Here is an 18,965-nt window from a genome sequence, read left to right as displayed (position 1 = left end):
GTCCCCTTTGCCTGCCCAAAGGCCCTCTTCTTATTAAGATGCCAGTAAAATTGGAGTCGCTCAGTCGTATCCAACATTTTGAGACTCCACAGACTATAGCCTACCAGTCTCCTGAATCTCCAGGCAAGCATACTGGAGTGGGTAGCCATTCCTGTCTCCAGGGGAATTTTCCTAATCCAGGAATCAAACCTGAGTCCCCTGCATTGCAGGCAGATTCTTTACCATCTGAACCACCAGGAAAGCCTGGGTGGCAGAGTGGTGAAGAATCCACCTGCCACTGCAGGAGGCCAGGAATCACAGGTTCAACCCCTGGGTCAAGAAGATCCTCTGGAGGAGGAAATGGCAAGCCACTCTAGTATTCTTGCCTGGAAAATCTCATGGACATAGGAACCTAGCAGGCTACACAGTTCATGGGGTCACAAAGAGTTGGACATGACAGAGGACACACAAAATTGGATTAAAGCCCATGTTTATAGTCTTATGTAACCTTAATTGCCTCTTTAAGGGCTACATTAACTTTGAAGTTAGGGCTTTCACATGTAAATTTGGTTTGGTGGTAGGGAGCAATTCAATCTGTAACAGTGCTGTTTTCAGAGTTGTTGCTGAGCAACACTTGTCCAAGGAGTTTTTGGTCAACAAAGTGGGAATAAGAGTAGTGCTCAGGTTTCAGTGTGGCTGAGATGCACTAAAGTATCCATTATCATTACATGTATCCAAGTTACCATACCTAGAAATTCTAACTCAGTAGCTTTAGAATGAAGCTGATGGCTATGTAATTTTTATTATTTCAGTTGGGATATTATTGCTTTACAATGTTGTGTTAATTTCCACTGTACAACACTGAGATTTTTAAGAAGCATCCCTAAGGCAGAGAATCTTCAAAAAAGCTAAAAAATATACTAAAGCAGAGAATGGGTAAAATCTGAGAAAAAGATTATGCTCATGTCTGAAATCCTAGCTTACTATTTTTCAGTCACTTAGGTAACCCAAGGGAAGGTATGATCTTGTTAAATGATCTGTCGTCCTTGGACCAAATATCAAGTTTTTTTCTTTGATTGTTAATTTACATGCTCCAAATATAAACAGAAATATTTTTACCTTTTCCTAAAATTTTAGTTCCTCTTTTCATATTTGTCCTCTTTGGAAAGAAAACTGCTTTCTTGAGTTTCTTAAGTGATTCTATCCAACTGTTCTCAAACACAATGGAAATCTTATAGGATGTCATTATTTCCCCTCAAGTCCTCTGTTGATTCATGTTTCCAATCTCTTTCTTTCTTATTATCTTTAATGATATTTTATCCAGCAGAAGTTCATTTTCATAACTTTCTGAAAAATGAAATCATAAGAAATATAAATCAATTTTTTTCTCCAAATAAACAGCTTTTAGTTAAATGGCATTTTGAGGAATTTCCAGATGGTTGAATCCAATTCTGAATATATTTCATTGCTTTATGAATTTTGTAAATTTAACCAGGAAAACCTCACATACTTTTTACAGGTGTCCTAATGAAAATCATGACCTTACCTTTGAACTATAGGAGAAAGATTTGGATAAGGATAAGGTCAAAATTTGGGGAAGCCTTGTTCTAGGTCAAAAGCCCACTGAGGAAAACTTGCTTTTAAGGCTGGGTCCAGTAGGATGGCAGTATTGGTCACAAGTTTACCTGAAGCACTACCCTACTCCAGCTAGGTGAGTCAAAGGAGGCCGCTCATGACACTAGAACACCAGATAGCAGCATCATTGTTAAAAAGTACAATGGATTTTATGATATTTATGTCCTCTATTATCATCAGTCATAGAAGACTTAGAAACCAAAACTAGAGCGGAGGTCAGCAAACTACAGCCTATGGGCCAAATTAGGATTGCTTGCTTTTAAAATTAAGTATAATTCAAAAACAGAATACTCTTGTGTTTATGTATTGCTTATGTCTTCCTCATTTGTGTCCAACTCCTTATGACCCCATGGACTGTAGCCTGCCACGTTCTTCTGTTCACTGAATATCTTCCTTTCATGTTACACTAGCAAAAATGAATAAAAATGTAGCAACTGTTTAACCACAGAGCTTATAATATTTACTACTAATATCTGGACCTTTATGGAAAAAGTTTGGCAGCCCCTTATCTGGGCTGAGTTCCTCCAACAGTATGAAATATACACATGAGTAATAGTGGGATGAAAGATGCTCACTGAAAAAGAGAAAGCAGTTCCACCAAGCTCTGAATTCCCAATAACAAGCTGGAGGTAACGCTTGGAAGCATGGATACACCTCAGGGCTCTCCTTTGCTCATAGAATTTAGTCATACCCATTCTTCCTCCCAGCTCCAAACCATGAGATGGATTGTTTTAGATCAAATATAGGTTTAAATGACCATAAAGCCCGGCTCCCTGCAGGATCACTTCCCATATCACACTTTTCCTTTTAATTTTCTGACTTTTTTCAAGTGCTGCCGGGCTGCCCAGACTCCCAGGCGCCACTTTCTCTGCTCAGGGTTATTCGGCTCCCCTTGGCTCAAGTTCTAACAAAGGGGAACCACTGACTCATGTCATTTAGTTCAATTGCTGACAGAAATCTTATAATCCAAATGCCACTTTCTATTGTGGTCTCTAGATGTGGGTACACAACTTTGAACCATTGATCATTACAGGGCTGAGCAGTCAGACCCCCATTGGTTTACTCACCAGTGGGGAGTACCAGTGGAGATATAGCCTTTATGTTCACGATAGTGCATTCAGAGCCAGGCTCTGAACACATTTTCTATTTCTGTTTTTGTTTTTTTCACTTCTAACAATAACTGGATATCTTCTGTTCTCATTCACTACTACCTGAAGTGGAACCTTAAGCATAGGAGCGCTCCTAGCAGCATACATGGTCGCCCTGGATTTCACATCAGGTCTGAAAAGGTGAAAGTATAGCTGTCTGAGGGTCTTAGAAATGAGTCCTTGAAGAAGGTCTGAAGAGATAGAGAATTAGCTCTACATATTTACCATCAAAGGAAATAGGCTTCCCTGGTGCCTCAAACAGTAGAGAATCTGTGTGTAATGCAAGAGACCTGGAGGGTTCAGTCCCTGGGGTTGGGAAGATCCCCTGGAGAAGTGAATGACTGCCCATTCTAGTATTCTTACCTGAAGAATTCCTTGGATGGAGGAGCTGGGTGGGCTATAGTTCATGGGGTCACAAAGAGTTGGGCATGACTGAGCAACTAAGCACAGCACAGTTCAGTTCAGTTCAGTCACTCAGTCATGTCCGACTCTTTGAAACCCCATGGACTGCAGCACGCCAGGCTTCCCTGTCCATCACCAACTCTCAGAGCTTACTCAAACTCACGTTCATTGAGTAGCTGATGCCATACAACCATCTCATCCTCTGTCATCCCCTTCTCTTCCCACCTTCAATCTTTCCCAGCATCAGGGTCTTTTCAAATGAGTCACTTCTTCACATCAGGTGGCCAAAGTATTGGAGTTTCAGCTTCAGCATCAGTCCTTCCAATGAATATTCAGGACTCCTTTCATTTAGGATAGACTAGTTGGATCTCCTTGCAGTCCAAGGGACTCTCAAGAGTCTTCTCCAAAACCACAGTTCAAAAGCATCAATTCTTTGGCACTCAGCTTTCTTGATAGTCCAACTCTCACATCTATACAGGACTACTGGAAAAACTATAGATTTGACTAGATGGACCTTTGTTGGCAAAGCAATGTCTCTGCTTTGTAATATGCTGTCTAGGTTGCTATAACTTTTCTTCCAAGGAGCAAGTGTCTTTTAATTTCATGGCTGCAGTCACCATCTGCAGTGATTTTGGAGCCCCCCAAAATAAACTCTGTCACTGTTTCCACTGTTTCCCCATCTATTTGCCATGCAGTGGTGGGACCAGATGTCATAATCTTAGTTTTCTGAATGTTGAACTTTAAGCCAACTTTTTCATTCTCTTCTTTCACTTTCATCAAGAGGCTCTTTAGTTCTTCTTCACTTTCTGCCATAAGGGTGGTGTCATCTGCATATCTGACGTTATTGATATTTCTCCCGGCAATCTTGATTCCAGCTTGTGCTTCATCCAGCACAACGTTTCTCATGATGTACTCTGCATATAAGTAAAATAAGCAGGGTGACTATACAGCCTTGATGTACTCCTTTCCCAATTTGGAACCAGTCTATTGCCCATGTTCAGTTCTAAATTTTGCTTCTTGACCTGCATACAGATTTCTCAGGAGGCAGGTCAGGTGGTCTGGTATTCCCACCTTTTCCAGAATTTTCCAGAGTTTGTTGTGACCCACACAGTCAAAGGCTTTGGCATAGTCAATAAAGCAGAAACAGATGTTTTTCTGCAACTCTTTTGCTTAAGTACTTGGATGCAACCTGAAAAATAACAGAATGATCTTTGTTCATTTCCAAGGCAAACCATTCAATATCACAGTAATCCAAGTCTATGCCCTGACCAATAATGCTGAAAAAGCTGCAGTTGAATGGTTCTATGAATACTCAGAAGACTTTCTAGAACTAACACCTCAAAAAGAAGTCCTTTCATTATAGGGGACTAGAATGCAAAAGTAGGAAGTCAAGGAACACCTGGAGTAACAGGCAAATTTGGCCTTGAAGTACAAAATGAAGCAGGGAAAAGGTTGAGTTTTGCCAAGAGACTGCACTGGTCATAGCCAACACCCTCTTCCAACAACACAAGAGAAGACTCTACACATGGACATCACCAGATGGTCAATACTGAAATCAGATTGACTATATTCTTTGCAGCCAAAGATGGAGAAGCTCTATACAGTCAGCAAAAACAAGACTGGGAGAAGACTGTGGCTCAGATCATGAACTCCTTATTGCCAAATTCAGACCTAAGTTGAAGAAAGTAGGGAAAACCACTAGACCATTCAGGGATGACCTAAACCAATCCCTTACAATTATACAGTGGGAGTGACAAATAGATTCAAGGGATTAGAGGTGATAGACAGAGTGCCTGAAGAACTATGAGTGGAGGTTCATAACCTTGTATAGGAGGCAGTGATCAAGTCCATCCCCAAGGGGAAAAAAAAAAGAAATGCAAAAAGCACAGCACAGCAAGGCATAGTCAGGTGGAATCCTCATACTAGACTGCTTACTACCTCATGACCTTGGGTAAACCCTTAATCTCCCTGATTCTCAGTTTTCCCTTCCATAAAACGTATAACACCTACCTGACATGCTTCCATGTGATAACATAAACAACAGTCTTAACATAAAGCCCAACATATAGTAAGCAATCACATAATCATAGTCATTGTTTTAACTCAAAATTATTCTTATGCCTCATCTTTACAATATGTCTTCACACTGTTTTCTAAAATGTATTATTATATATGCATGAATTCTTAACAAAACAAGGAGTTTGTTGTGAATTGTATTGTTTTGTTGTTTAATATCATTCTAAAACATCTGAGATCTTTTGCGGCCCTAGTGGATTTTTCTGCCTCAGTACATAATTTAATCTTTCTTTTATCATTGAGTTTCTCACAGTCTCTAGGGATGTTCATTTGAACTTCATTTCTCATTCTTGCACGCTGGAGGAAATGATCGCAGATCTCGAAGCTTAAGTTTGAATAGCTTCCAATGTAATACATAATTATTGAATTTTACTTTTCTAGTTAAAACCTCAAGATTGATTTGTTCTCATTGGAACTAATTCAGCAGGTATTTAAAAAGTGCTTCATATGTCATAAGGCCATCCTAGTGTCATGGTCGGTAAGAATAATAATAAATATTACCTCCAGTTTCTGCCTGTCAGAACTCTGACTGTAGGTTGATACTTTTCCCCTCAGTTAATGAGCGTGAACATTCACAACAGACCACTGAATAGGGAGGGAAAATGTCATTTCATCCCTAATAAGCATGTTACTCTGGAGGAGGGTGTAAGAATTGCATAGATTGCCTCTGAAAGTCAAGGGATAGAATTTGTTACAGCCGTGCTTCTCAGCCTTCAGTCTGCATCAGAATTTCCTGGGGGGGAGTTGTTAAAAAATCATACTTCAGGGCCTCAGTCACAGATTTCTGGTGCACTAGGCTATGGTAAGACTTTCACCTCCAACCAGTATGCTGAAACTACTGACCCAGTGACCATATTTTGAGAATATCAACATTCTTTAAAGAGTTGAAATGTTCTCAGCTCAGCTGAGTGTGTCTTCTACAAGAACTGTCACTTTTACAACCAAGTGGAGTTTTGTTTTTAATAATAGCCTTTTCTTATCCTCCTAAGTCTGAGCTTTCCCTGAAACTCATTTTTTACATCTTTTTATGTTCCTTCTCTCTTGCAGTGCATGCATACATGCGCAGTCGAGTCTTAGTCTTTGTGACCCCGTGCACTCCTCCTGGGATTTTCTAGGCAAGAATACTGGAGTGTGTTTCCATTTCTTACTCCAGGGATCTTCCAGACCCAGGGATTAACCCCCCTCCTCTCACATCTCCTGTATTGGCAAGCGGATTCTTTATCAGTAGCACCACCTAGGAACACCTCTCTCTAGGAGAGCAGTCTTCAATCTTCCTTGTTCATCTTGATGCAATTGGCTCTCAAATGTTGACTTCTCTAGTCTCCCTAGAGTTCTAGGTTTAGAACTCCACATGTTCTTATTAAATAAGAATTTGTGGAACAAATGGATAAATGGATGGATGAGTGGGTGCACAATGCCTCGAGCACTAACCAGAGAACTTCAGTGTGAAATTCTCTTCACTCTAAATCCCTGTCATTAATCCAAATTAACTATGGTGCTAAGTTGCTTCAGTCGTGTCTGACTCTGTGCGACCCCAGAGATGGCAGCCCACCAGGCTCTCCCGTCCCTGGGATTCTCCAGGCAGGAACACTGGAGTGGGTTGCCATTTCCTCTTCCAATGCATGAAAGTGAAAAGTGAAAGAGAAGTCGCTCAGTCGTGCCCGACCCCTAGCGACCCCATAGACTGCAGCCTACCAGGCTCCTCCATCCATGGGATTCTCCAAGCAGGAGTACTGGAATGAGTTACCAAAGAACACGGTGAGGCAGTACCAAAGGTATAAGTCAAACCATACGCCAGCAAATTTCTATCATTTTACAGCTACTTTCCTCTGACAGGAACTAATGATTCACCCTGGCTGGGCCAAAATGTCACACATGCTCTATACCATTACCCAGATCCTTTAAATGAGCCTCAAACGTTGCAAGAGATCAGTTCTGTCTTAGAAAAACATTAAAAATATGTTGCCCTTCTTTGTACATTGGGTAGAAATCTTAAGACACAGAGCAAATTTTGAAGTTGGATATAACAAGGTTTCCTCACTTATTAGAGGAGCCACTGATTGCGGGGTGGGGAGGAGTAAACAATTAGCTATGAAATGAGACAGAATAAAAGTGCTGAGGTCAGCAGTAAGAGAACTCCTTTGAGAGGCCAGAAAAAAAGGATCAGCGAATCCTGACGCAGGAGGCAGGGAGGCCTTCTGGGAAGGCGTCACAGAATAGGGCAACGTCCCTTGTGGTGTTATGCCCAAGCCGCGAAATCTCCCAATCACCACCAGGGAGCCAATATCCAATGCAAAAGCAAGAGAGTTTTTATTACCAAGCTGGAGCTGGGGCTCCCACCAATATCAATGAAGCGGCTATAGGGAGGAGCCCTGGGTCTTGGATTATATTGCTTATATAGGGAGTATACATGAAAAAAAGGATTTCTAGGTAGGGGAACGTCTGATTGGCCACTTTCTTTTGAAGGGTCCTGTGTTGGTTCTTGATTGGTCCCTATTGTCTAGGTAGACCACAAGTTCCTGAGCGTTAAGTCAGGAGATTTTGGTCTGGGGTCCGACTGGCTTGTGGGTGGTGGGGTGAGGTCGAGGGATTTCAAAGGCTCTTGGATTTCCAAAGGCTCTTTTCTCAGAACCTTACAAAATGGAGTTTTTCTGTTAACAAAATGGTGTAGCTTAGATTCTTCATCCCCCCCTTCTCTAGGATCCAGGACAGACCCAATCATGGGTCTGAGCTCCCGCTAAGGGGACTGTTGGTGATGGTGGTGAAGTCGCTCAGTCGTGTCCGACTCTTTCCGACCCCATGGACTATAGCCTACCAGGCTCCTCCGTCCATGGGATTCTCCATTGGCAAGGCTGTATATTGGAATCTGCGCACCATGAGCTGCACTGCGTTGATGCGGCTTTTAATGAAGGCCGCCAATTTGTTTAGTAAACATGGCCCGAAGGTGATTAGTAGTAACAAGACAATCAGGGGCCCCACCAAGGAGGATATGAGAGCTGTGAACCAGGGGGATGAGTTGAACCAGGATTCAAACCAATTTTGAGACATTTCTCTTTCTCTTTTTCTCTGACTCAGATATACTTTATAATTCTCTATGAAATTTAATGGCAATAAGGAGGAAATGGTTAGAGAAGAGTGAAGCCAAGCTTTAGTTGCTGTAATTGTATAGATTTGGGAAACAAGCAGACCTGTGGCATTAAAAACTACCACAATGCAGTATAGCCAAGCTGTGAGAAATTCTGATTGATCTCTGTACCTTTTCCCAACAATTACCTATTGTTGTTAATGAATCCCAATAGCAGCTGAAATTTATATGAGCCATTTACCTTAAAACATAATTTCTGTGGCTTTTTGGAGGAATTATAGAGATTAGAACTATTGCTAAGAAATTTTTTAGTGTGGGTCTGATAATGCATATCACATGCCCATTAAATTTGTCTCCTTTGTTGCCTCAGTTATAGTAACTTATTCTCAATCATAACATAGTTCTTAGGGATTCTAAGGCTCTGACATTCGAAAGAACCTTACCAGGACTACTACACTGATGATGCCACACAATTATGAACCATATAAGTAGGAATAAATATGTATGTTAGACTGTACTAAATTTCCTACTACACACATGCCTAAGAGAAGGGAAGAAAAATAACCAAAGCACCCAGAGTGTTGGGCTTCCCAGGGGACTCAGTGGTAAAGAATCCACCTGCCATTACAGGAGATGTGGGTTCATTCCCTGAGTTGGAAAGATACCCTGGAGAATAAAATTGTAACCTACTCCAGTATTCATACCTGGGAAATCCCACGGACAGAGGAGCCTGGCAGGTTACAGTTCATGGGGTCTCAAAAGGGTCAGACATGACTTAGCAACTACACAACAAATCTCAGAGTATTGCTTTATTAGGTAAAGTTTTAGAAGCCCAGTGGTTTTAGAACATTCTAGCAACTCTCTCTAAAGGTAATGGATGGGACACTTTTCCACTTTCAGATATGGATGAAGCACCACACTCTGCAGTGTGAGATCTACCTTCCAAAGCAGCCACCAAGATGGTACAATAAAGAAACGTGGGTGCTTTAGGGCCCGTGGGGTAAACCTTAACTAATGAAAAATGCGGACTCCAAAGGAGCTAGGCAGATAAATTCTTCCTCCTTTCTCTAACGTAACCTCTCAGAGACATGATTTCTCTTTGCAGCGCTGCCAGAGAAATATATGCTAAATAAAAAAGCCAGCTGAGAATCCTGCCAGTCTTTTTTATCCAGAGCTCACGATGAAGCTGTGGCCAGTACTAGAATGTATCATACTGCAATGCATTGCATCTTCTCTGACCTCCATTTTTCCTTTTCACTAAACCCCACAGTTCTAAACCCAGCATCTTCTGAGTAAATTGTTAGCACCTTCATTTTTGTCTCAGTTGTTTTTTTTTTTTTTCTCTTTTGATAGGACCCAGCTGTATGCTCAGATCATGCAAGGTTTATTCCAAAAACATATGGATGGTGTGACATCAGTATATTTGGTGAACTTTGAGGAGGCAATTTTCAAAAGAGGTTAAGAAGAGAAGCTGGGTGGTAAAGGGATTAGAGTCATTTACTCCAGAAGAATGACATGAAAAAGAAGGAAAGAATTAGGGAGAAACCTTCAGCATCAAATGTGCACTGGAAGTAACAACAGTAGCATCTATTTATAGGCAGTTACTTTAGGTCAACCATTCTTTGAGCATATTTCACTAAATCCTAAATAACACTGAAATAGATTTTACTATTTATATTTAATAAATGAGGCAATTATTTCTAAAACTGTTTATTTGTCTTAAATCTCTCAGCTAATGGGAATCAGGGCCAAGAAGTGAACTTGGGCATGTATCTTTCCACAGCTTATAAAACTGATAAGCAATATGACTAAACTTTAATAGATATAAAATTCACGATAATAGCTAATATGGCTAATCAAGGTTTGCTGCCTATGGAGGTATTCTTGAAAAATTAGTCCCTCTCTCTTTCCTCCATTTAGCACATGATAAAACTGAAAGCAAAGACTAGGTTTTTTCCATCCATGGGTCCTAAACTAAGGCTATAATCATCACTACTAATGAACTCCAGGGTCCAGTCAGTGGTAGGGGAATTGAAAATGGACCTCAGAAATTTTTCAGACCTACAGATTATTTTTAAAAATCAGCCTGAGGATCAAAAGAGGAAGATTAATGGACCAAAGTTGAGTCTCCCTAAGTATATTCTTATAACCCTTAGTCAATGAATTTTCACATGTATATAAACACACTCACAAGCAATACATACTACAGTTCCATGGATATAATTAATTTTTAGTAATTGTGTAACATTATGTGGTATAGAAAATTGTTTTATATAAGTAGTAGTCTAGAAATGGTCATAAATTCTCTGCAGATGCTCCCATTAAGAGCAGGACTTCCAATCATGGCAGGCCTTAAAACTTGCTTTGGCCAATAAAATGTAGTGGAAATGATTTTATGCAATATCTGAGCCTTTAGCACAGGTCTTTAGCGTCCCTCTCACCCTCTTGGACACCCCCTGACGCTTTGTAAAGAAGTTGAGCTATGTCCTTGAGAATGAGAGACCACATGGAGATGGGTCCAGCTGCTAGTCAGCACCAACCATCAGAGGTGTGAGTGAGACCATCTTAGACTGAGACCGTCTTAGACCATCAAACCCCAGTCAGCAACAGGTGATTTTACCACATGGGTAACCATAGACAAGACCAGCAGAATTGCCCAGATGACTCATAGGATTGTAAGCAAATACAAAAAAAATTGTTGTTTTATGCCCTAAATTTTGAGCAAGTTCGTTACACAGCAGTACGTAACTGATGCAACTTAGTATTAAACATCATTTTGCAAACTGATTTCACCTTGAAATATTTGTTTCATTAAATATCTAATTAATATCTCTAGGTACATACGTTCACAAATGGGGAAGTAGAAGCTTTCATACACTGTCACACAGCTCAATTAGAATCTTAAGGAATATTGTTTAGGAAAATGAAAGAGTTCACTCCTTATTGAAGTAATCCTCAAGATACTGTTCATTATGTTTGAACATAAGCCTAGTATCTAGAAGAATTATGCTAATAATGTTTCTCTTTCCAATGTGAATCAAATATTATCCTCATCATCAATAACTTCATAGGTATATCTGTTCATGGGCTTCCCAGGTGGCTCAGTGACACAAATTCAGTCCCTGGGTTGGGAAGATCCCCTGGAGGAGATGGCAACCCATTCCAGTATTCTTGCCTGGGAAACCCCGTGGATGAGGAACCTAGTGGGCTACAGTCAATTAGGTTGCAAAAGACTTGAACATAACTTAGTGACTAAGCAACAACAACAAATATCTGTTCATACTTTTTATAGGTAAAATTTCCAGATCTAAAAGTAAATATGAATTACCAGTTGTACAATTCTGGGAGCTTTATTTTATCATTTCTTGGAAAAATATATTGATATGTGATTTGCTTGGCTTTTTGTTGTGTGTGCATGCTTAGTCACTTCAGTCATTTCTGACTCTGCAACCCCACAGACTGTAGCCCACCAGGCTCCTCTCTCCATGGGATTCTCTAGGCAAGAGTACTGGAGTGGGTTGCCATTTCCATCTCTATTTGTAAATGTTTTTAAACCTCAATTCTATTTTATTTTATCAGCAAGGATTACAAAAACTGTCTCATTGTTGAAATTATATAAACACTCTAAGTAAATCACTAAAAATTATGGGCAGCTACTAATAAGACACTTGAATAAGAAATTTTCATGGGTTACTTTAGCATTTTCCCCAAAACTACATTATATTTAATTAAGACACTTTCCTCTACACTGACTATTCTCTGTGCTCCAGAGTCCTAGTCATTTTTCTTCACATTAAGAGCAGTAATATGTATCTCTGGTCTCTTTTTCCTTCTTCATCTTTTTACTTTTTGAGAAGAAAATGTTTCCAAGTTAGTACTTCCATTCTGAAAGAGTAATTTGGCATCTTGGTTCAAATCCATATTCTAAGCTTTTTTCAAAGTATTGCTCTAAAACTTTAATCTTTTTCCAACATAAGCCTGCTGTTTATAATAACTTTAGTGTATTTAGAATGATTGGCTATAAATAGCAATATGACATGTGTTCTAAATAATTTCATTTGATAGAACACTAGACAGAACATGTTCAGTCCTATCCCATTTAATTGCAATCATTGTTTACTCTCTTATTTGGATTTTTGCTTTATATGCTTAATATAAAAATTCACTTAGTTCTGGAACATATTAATCCTGTTGAGGATTAACCATTGGATTAACACCTGGATTAACTGTCGACAATATATTTGACAGTCCCATGAGAGTACAGGTTTATAGAAATAAGATATACACAAGAGGAGATCAAAAAGTAAAGGAAATATACATTATTCACAGGAAAATATCTTAGGCAATTCTGTTCCTTTTCACCTCACCTCAGCCCTTTTATTCACAAACCACCTAAAAGACTGAGCCAGTTTCTCTCTAAAACCTGAATTCTTAGAGAATTTCCCCCATAACTCTAAGTTCAGTTCAGTTCAGTCACTCAGTCATGTTCAACTCTTTGTGACGCCATGAACTGCAGCACGCCAGGCCTCCCTGTCCATCATCAACTCACGGAGCTTACTCAAACTCATGTCCATTGAATCTGTGATGGCATCCAATCATCTCATTCTCTGTCATCCCCTTCTCCTGCCCTCAATTTTTCCCAGCATCAGGGACCTTTCAAATGAGTTAGCACTTTGCACAGGTGGCCAAAGTATTGGAGTTTCAGCTTCAACATCAGTCCTTCCAATGAACACCCAGGACTGATCTCCTTTAGGATGGACTGGTTGGATCTCCTTGCAGTCCAAGGAACTCTCAAGAATCTTCTCCAACACCGCAATTCAAAAACATCAATTCTTCAGTGCTCAGCTTTCTTTGCAGTCCAACTTTCACATCCATACATGACTACTGAAAAAACCATAGCTTTGACTAGCTGGACCTTTGTTGGCAAAGTAATGTCTCTGCTTCTGAATACGCTGTCTAGGTTGGTCATAACTTTCCTTCCAAGAAGCATGTGTCTTTTAATTTCATGGCTGCAGTCACCATCTGCAGTGATTTTGGAGCCCCCCAAAATAGGCACTGTTTCCTCATCTATTTGCCATGAAGTGATGGGACCAGATGCCATGATCTTAAGTTTCATGAATGTTGAGCTTTAAGTCAATTTTTTCATCCTCCTCTTTCACTTTCATCAAGAGGCTCCTTAGTTCTTAGCCTTCTGCCATAAGGGTGGTGTCATCTGCATATCTGAGGTTATTGATATTTTTCCCAGCAATCTTCATTCCAGTTTGTGCTTCATCCAGCCCAGCGTTTCTCATGATGTACTCTGCATAGAAGTTAAAGAAGTAGGGTGACAATATACAGCCTTGATGTACGCCTTTTCCTATTTGGAACCAGTCTGTTGTTCCATGTCCAGTTCTAACTGTTGCTTCCTGACCTACATATAGGTTTCTCAACAGGCAGGTCAGGTGCTCTGGTATTCCCATCTCTTAAAGAATTTTCCACAGTTTCTTGTGATCCACACAATTAAAGGCTTTGGCATAGTCAATAAAGCAGAAGTAGGTGTTTTTTCGAACTCTTGCTTTTTCAATGATCCAGCAGATGTTGGTCATTTGATCTCTGGTTCCTCTGCATTTTCGAAAACTAATTTGAATATCTGGAAGTTCTCAGTTCACGTATTGCTGAAGCCTGGATTGGAGAATTTTGAACATTACTTTGCTAGCGTGTGAGATGAGTGCAATTGTGTGGTAGTTTGAGCATTATTTGGCATTGCCTTTCTTTAGGATTGAAATGAAAACTGACTTCCAGTTCTGCGGCCACTACTGAATTTTCCAAATTTGCTGGTGTATTGAATGCAACACTTTCACAGCATCATCTTTTAGGATTTGAAATAGCTCAACTGCAATTCCATCATCCCCACTAGTTTTGTGTGTTGTGATGCTTCCTAAGGCCTGCTTGACTTCACATTCCAGGATGTCTGGCTCTAGGTGAGTGATCACACCATCATGATTATCTGCATTGTGAAATCATTTTTGTACAGTTCTTCTGTGTATTCTTGCCACCTCTTCTCAATATCTTCTGCTTCTGTTAGGTCTATACCATTTCTGTCCTTTATCGAGCCCATCTTTGCATGAAATGTTCCCTTGGTATCTCTAATTTTCTTGAAGAGATCTCTAGTCTTTCCCTCTCTATTATTTTCCTCTATTTCTTTGCATTGATTGCTGAGGATGGCTTTCTTTTCTCTCCTTGCTATTCTTTGGAACTCTGCATTCAGATGCTTGTATCTTTCCTTTTCTCCGTTGCTTTTGGCTTCTCTTGTTTTCACAGCTATTTGTAAGTCCTCCTCAGAGAGTCATTTTGCTTTTTTACATTTCTTTTGCTTGGGGATGATCTTGATCCCTGTCTGCTGTACAATGTCATGAACCTCTGTCCATAGTTCATCAGGCACTCTATCAGATTTAGTCCCTTAAATCTATTTCTCACTTCCACTGTATAATCATAAAGGATTTGATTTAGGTCATACCTGAATGGTCTTGTGGTTTTCCCCACTTTCTTCAATTTAAGTCTGAATTGGCAATAAGGAGTTCCTGATCTGAGCCACACTCAGCTCCCAGTCTTGTTTTTGCTGACTGTGTAGAGCCTCTCCAACTGCAAAGAATATAATCAATCTGATTTCGGTGTTGGCCATCTGGTGATGTCCATGTGTAGAGTCTTCTCTTGTGTTGTTGGAAGAGGGTGTTTGCTATGACCAGTTCTCTTGGCAAAGCTCTACTAGCCTTTGCTCTGCTTCATTCTGTACTCCAAAGCCAAATTTGCCTGCTACTCCAGGTGTTTCTTGACTTCCTACTTTTGCCTTCCAGTCCCCTATAATGAAAAGGATATCTTTTTTGGGTGTTAGTTCTAAAAGGTCTTGTAGGTGTTCATAGAACTGTTCAACTTTAGCTTCTTCAGCGTTACTACTCTAAGTGAAGTGAAGAAGCGAAGTGAAGTGAAGTTGCTCAGTTGTGTCTGACTCTTTGCGACCCCATGGACTGTAGCCTACCAGGCTTCTTCGTCCATGGGATTCTCCAGGTAAGAATACTGGAGTGGGTTACCATTTCCTTCTCCAGGGGATCTTCTCAACCCAGGGATCGAACCCGGGTCTCCTGCATTGGAGGCAGACGCTTTAACCTCTGAGCCACCAGGGAAGCCTCATACTACTCTAAGACAGCATACTAAATGATCACTAATTCCATCAGGTATAAGCCCTTGATAATGCCCCACGTGGGGGTATCACATAAGCATTTATTGATGTACATTCTCTCCCTGTCACCATAAATCTTATGATGTAAATATATGTGTTACTGAACCTAGATTATGGGTCCTTTTGCCTGACACCCAGCAAAGCCAGTCTATTGACACAGGTTTGAGGGAAGGGAAGTGCAGAGCTTATTGCAGTACACCAAGTAAGGAAAGCAGGCAGCTCATGCTCAAAAGACCCAAACTTCCTAATGACTTTCAGGGAAGAGTTTTTTAAAGCCTGTGGGTTGCAGAGTATCTAATCAGCTTGCGGATATTTTTCTTATTGGTTGGTGGTGAGGTAACAGGGTGATGTTTCATAAATCAGCGTCATCAACCTGGTGCCTGAGGTCTACATGCTTGTAGTCAGTAGTTTCCATCTGGTACAGGACTTATTCCTATAAATCCAATTTGGGAATGTCTGTCATATATTATTATTTATGTCCTTCAGGGGGAACTAAAAATTCTGTGACTCTGCTGTACTGTTAAATGGTTACCAGTTCTCCTGGTCCAGTTGTTATTCTTTGTTACTGTACATTCACATTATTCCAATCATTAAATCCTGAGCCAGCATTTTGGGACTCCAGAGAAGCCTGAAACAAAGCCTTAAACTTCAAGAGGAGGAGGACATAGACAGGAATACAAGTAGGAGTGGTTCATAGACCTGAGAGAGGACCCAAAGTGTCCTGCTCAGTTTCATATTCTAGGACCTTTACTGTAAAAATTTTGACCATATTGAACAAAATGGAAACTGAAAGAAAAAATATTGAAGGATATTAACTTGTGGTTTTTCGGCTTAAAAAATATTTTCAACTGCAATTTGGCATTTGGAGAAGATTAGAGTAAAGCTTGGTACTAGATTTCTAAATAAGCTTAGGATTTTGGATTTCATGCTAGAGGCAGAAGCACTCATTTCAGTACAGAAGACTAAGTATAAAAACATCACTGCAGTTGGAAGCAAACCATTTTGTAAGATTATAAATATAGGTGTAAAAGGCAAACACGGCTTCTTCTTCAAAAGGTTGAAGCCTTTTGTTGTTGATTAAAGAATGAAACAATATAGGAGAGCTTTGTAAAATGGCCTATGATAAGTGCTAAGCAGTATAAAGTGGTTCAAAGAGTTTATTGGGACACTTCTAAAGATCACCTGAAACTTTGTTTTCTAGACTTCTCCACTTTCTTTCCTCTCCCTATCCAAATGCTGTCTGTCTCTCAAAGTTTAGTTCAAGCCCCATCTTCAGAATGAAGTCTTCTCTGAACACTCTAGCTCACACCTAGTGTCCCTCCCCTGTCAACTTGCACACCATACTTATTAAACACCATCTTAGTGATTTCCACTATTAATTATTTCAGAGATATGGATATTATTGCTAAGGGTGAAAGTCCCTTTTGGTCAGGAATTGGCAGCTGGATGGGTGCCTGAATATTCTATCCCGCACTTTAGATACATTGCGTTGTAAAGCATTCCTTGGCCCAGGCATCAGATGGGTCTAAAAACATCATCACTAGATCAAACAAGTATTTGATGTTGGACCATCCACTTAGACTCTGAGCTTTGGTGCCTTCCTCCATAAATAAGTACGGAAGACCTCATCAGAATGTTGTGAAGATTAAAAATATCATTTTGCCTTTTATTTTGATTTCAAATCCATGAATGAAATCGCTAATGAGCTACAAATAATTTCTATGATGTAAGATTTTGCTAACATGTTAGGTACCCAGAAGTTACTGACTTGAGCAACAGCGCATGAATCTTATTGCTCTGGGGAGTCATATGGTATATGCATAGTTGCATTCATACTGAGCAAGTTATATTGAACAATTAAAGTTATTAAAGTATATAAGTTATTAACAAGAGCTTTTATTAACTCACTGGGCATTCATGACATAGTTAGCACAATTAAGCATGCCACTTTAAGCAAAAGAATTAGACACCATTCTCTGAATCAACTCCAATCCTTACTCCTTTAAGATACAGATGGTTCCTGAAGGCAGAATGATATTTATTCTTAAAGAGCTCCATACCATGAGAAACATTCTCTTTATCAATTCATCTCTTGACCCAGAATCACTTCATGCTTTCTGCTTTTTAATTTCTCCCTGCTTATGTTACCTACTAGCTGTATGACTTTAGATAATTTTTTTTCTCTTTCAAAAGCTCAGGTTCCTATTTCAAAGAATACTATTTTAAAAGTGTACCATACAAATATAAATAGCATTAAACTCATAAGTGGCTATACAGATATGTCTTGCAGATATTGCAGGTTTGTTTTCAGACCACTGCAAAATAGTGAAAATCACAAAAAAGCAAGTCACATGATTTTTCCAGTGCCCTAGTGCATGTAAAAGTTAGGTTTACAGTACTTTGGCCACCTCATGTGAAGAGTTGACTCATTGGAAAAGACTCTGATGCTGGGAGGGATTGAGGGCAGGAGGAGAAGGGGATGACAGAGGATGAGATGGCTAGATGGCATCACTGACTCAATGGACGTGAGTCTGAGTGAACTCCGGGAGTTGGTGATGGACAGGGAGGCCTGGCGTGATGCAATTCATGGAGTCATAAAGAGTCGGACACAACTGTGCAACTGAACTGAACTGAATAGTATGCTATAGTCTCTTAATTGTGTAATAGCATTATACCTTTAAAAAATGTACACATTTAATTAGAAAACACCTTATTGTGAAAATCTGAGCCTCCAGCAAGTCATAATCTTTTGCTAATAGAGTGTCTTGCATTGATGATGATGGCTGCCAACTAGTGAAGGTGGTGATTGCTGAAGCCTGGCTGCAGCAGATTCTTAAAGTAAGATAATAACGAAGTTTGCCACATTCATTGATTATTATTTTCGAACACAATTTCTCTGTAGTATGTGATGCCGTTTGATGGCACTTTACACACACCTTTCAAAATCCCTTCCACTGGTTTATCAAATAAGTTTATGCAATATGCTAAATTCTTTGTTGTCTTTTCAAGACCTCACATCATCTTTGCCAGGAGTAAATTCCATATCAGGAAACCACTTTCTTTGCTCATCCATAAGAAGCAACTCTTCATTTATTAAAGTTATATCATGAAATTATCACAATTCAGATACATATTCAGGATTCACTTCTTTCTCTTGCTAGTTCCACCACATCTGCAGTTACTTTCTCCATTGATGGTTTTAACCCCGCAAGGTACTCGTGAGGCCTAGAATTAACTTCTTCCAAACTCCTCTTAATATTGATATTTGAACCACTTCCCATGAATCATGGCTCTCCTTCATGGAGTATAGAATGGTGAATCCTTTCCAAAACGTTTTCAATTAATTTTGCTCAGATCCATCAGAGGAAATACTATCCCTAGCAGATATAACCTTACAAGATGTATTTATTAATAAGAAGACTTG

The sequence above is a fragment of the Capra hircus genome, chromosome 11 (assembly GCF_001704415.2).
Source record: "Capra hircus breed San Clemente chromosome 11, ASM170441v1, whole genome shotgun sequence".
NCBI lineage: Eukaryota > Metazoa > Chordata > Mammalia > Artiodactyla > Bovidae > Capra > Capra hircus.
The sequence above is the reverse complement of the archived record's forward strand: the minus strand, read 5'-3'. Positions refer to the sequence as shown.